Raw genomic sequence first — 3,291 nt, forward strand, 5'->3', positions numbered from 1 at the left:
TGGGAGATAGGTGGCTCTCCTGACAGCGGACATTGACTAGAGAATTCTCTCTAGGATATTTCCTCTCAACCTTCCTTCTTTCCCTCTCTCCTTCATAGATGTCCTAGCTAGCTCCTGGCTCCCTTCCTCTTTCACAGGCATTTGCTTTAATCAAATCCTTGCACATTTCATCCTGCCTTGGCAACTTCTTCTTGGAGGATTCAGAGTAACTCAACAAGAGAGAAGATTTGGGTAAATTAGTACAGGGCACAGGGAGCTTGAGGGATGGGTGCCAGGAGTCCTGGTCAGGACCCAGATACGGGAGTTCTGAGCCTATTTTTGTGTATGTCAGGCTCCCCTTTGACAATCTGGCAAAATGTATGGACCCAGCCTCAGAAGAATGTTTTAAAAATGCATAAGATGAAATATGCAGGATTACAAAGGAAACCAATATATTGCAATATACTTATAAAACTATTTTAAGTGATATAGTAATATATGTGCTTCTGTATTAATGCTTTAAATAAGATCTAGCAGTAGGTCGATGCCTCACATAATTTTGAAGCAGTGATGAGCATAAATGATATTTTAAAATATCTGCAGTGCTGCAATCTGATACAAAAATATATATGATTTCTACTGGTGACAAAGCCATAGTTATGGCTAATAGGACTGGTTTGTAATTCCTATTATAAATGAAGAACGTGCTACATTTCAGCCAGAGATTAGTGAAAATAATGTAATTTTTTCCCATCCAAGTTCAGTGACTCCTCTGACTTGAGTCAGAAGGTTGGGGCGGAGCTGCAGAGGAGACCCAGCTCCCTCAGACCCCACTTCCCTTCTCTGACTCAACCCTTTGGGACCAGGGGCCCATCTGGCCCTTGGATGATATCTTTCTTTCCTCTTTCTCCCTGGCTCCTCTCAGTTTTTCTAATCTCTGTCTCTGTCTCTGTGTGCCTCTGTCTGTGTCTCCCTGTGGCCTCACAGTCTTATCACTGAGGGGACAGGACAGACTCAGGGGATTCCTGTAACCTGGGCACAGTGGAGCAAGAAGAGCTCTTTAATTCCAGGGTCACTGGGAGCTGGAAGAGGGGCTGTCCCTGAGCCTTGGAGTTCTGGGGGGAAGTGTGGGTGTTTCCTTCCCCACCCCCTTTCCCACTCTCAGCCTTCTTAGGGGCAGAAATAGGCCAAGACAGAGATGAGTGAGAATGAAGGCAGGAAATGAAGGCATCCCAGGCTCCTGAAGACAAGGGCTGACACCTCTGTGATCCTGGACTTGGGTCCAAGGGATCTTTTCCCAAACTCCCCTCTGTGGAGCTGCAGTCCAGGAATTGAGTACTCACCTCCAGCCCCCAAGAGAGCACTGACCAGCTGACCAGGTATGGGGTGAGGGCACCGGGACTCTGGAGTGAGCCTGCAGCTGATGTCAGCTCTGACATGACATCATGAAAGGACAAAGGGAGATCGGGGGGCCTCAAGGAAGAGGAGAATGGGCTTCTGGGGTTGATATTTTCTCTGAATACTTAAGAATGAGGGGAGCACCAACTCAGCTCTCCCCTTGTTGGAGTGCACACCCTCCAAGATGATTGGGACCAAGGGAGGGCTGTGGGTCAGAGAAATTAGAGACAGAGAATGGTCACAGAACGTCCTGGAAGAGCTGAAGGCATCCTGGGAGAGAGCAGGGGTATTGGTAGTGTGCAGGATGAGCCAGCTCTTAGGAATGAAACTGAGACAGGGATGGTGGTTCTTGTCCCTTGAAGGGGCTCCTCCCCGGGCCGGGGGGTTGTCTTGGTCCCTGCTCCTTAGCCAGACCTCCTTCATTCTCGCTGCCCAAGGAGTCCACCTATAGCAAGATTGGCAAATCCAGGCAGTACCAGGGGACTCACTTTATACTCCAGGGACAGCCGTGGCTGGCAGTCTGGGCTGAGCTGCCTTTGCCTTTTGGGGTATCATCTGTGCTACTACTTGGGAAGAACCGTCTCCAGACTTGAACCCCAGACTCCCACAAGTTCACCCTGGCAAGAGGTTCTGTGTTACCAACCTTCATCGTCTGATCTGCCTGCTCTAGTCTAATCCAAACATAAGCTGCAGGGCTCACATGACCCAGAGTATGCACGGAGCTACGGTTTTATCAATAAGGTAAGGTACAGTCCAGATACCAAAAAGAATGAAGAGGTTCTCCAGTGTTTCATCTCTCAAATGACCGTATAACATACAGCCACACTTCCGTGTGCTTCACAAACCTCAGTTGTCTGGGTCCTCTCCTTGATAACCCATCTCCCCAAAGACCTTCTCATAGCCAGCCCTGTCTGTCTCTCTCCCATGGTCTTTTTTGTGCAGTTTGATTCAACCTCTCTGGCATTTTGAAGGGAGAGAGGAGTAAGAACGAACCATGACATTAGTGAACCTTAACCCTAACACATGGGATAAAGGGGCACTAGTGAGCAGAGGAAGGGGCAGAACCAAGCAGGGGTGGTGGTGTGGAAGGGAATTTTCTAACAGCCCTTCCCATGTCTCTTTGCTCCTCCCCTTCCCCACCCACACCGTAGACTGACTGCTACAACCCCCATCGCTTAGGAGACCGTTTTGCTCACTGGAAGGGGATGGTATGATGTAGTAATTAAAAGCAAAGCCTCTAAAGTCAAATCCTGACCACACCTCTACCAGCTCTGGGACCTGAGCAAGTTACTCACATCTTAGTGCTTCAGCTTCCTTTTCTGCAAAGTGGAGATAGTAATAGTGCCTTCCTCATAGGATTATTGTAAAGATTTACCCATGGAAATATATAGATAATATGTGCAAAGGACATGAAACACAATTAAGTGTTCATAAACACTTCCCATTCTTTGTCACTATTTTCACTAGTCACTTCCACGGTGACTCTAGAATACAACTAGCTTGCTTGTTACCCTATCGCCCTGGTACATCCCATGATCTTGTTTTAATCAATCATCCCATGGCATCCATTGTCAAATTAGGGCACGTTGTATTTGTCCTACTTCTGCCATCCCCCAGGGTCCCTGGTTGTCATCTTGTCAGTTCCACCAATTTGGTTATTCCTCATCCAATTTCCTGTCACCCGGATCACCTCCATTGTCTTCAGTGGCCTCCAGATCTCACTCCCCTTCTGTGTGGTAGACGGCACAACCTCACTCACATTTGGGCCAGTCAGGCTGGGGGTGGGCTCTGAGGGGCATGTTTTTCTTAGGAGGAAACACTCCCCTTCAATTATTTCATTTATTTCTCACATTTCTCCCCATGCTTAGATACCTATCATGTTTTTATTGAGCATCTCTTATGAACCAACCACTG

Source organism: Muntiacus reevesi, chromosome 1 (genome assembly GCF_963930625.1).
Source record: "Muntiacus reevesi chromosome 1, mMunRee1.1, whole genome shotgun sequence".
Classification (NCBI taxonomy): Eukaryota; Metazoa; Chordata; class Mammalia; order Artiodactyla; family Cervidae; genus Muntiacus; species Muntiacus reevesi.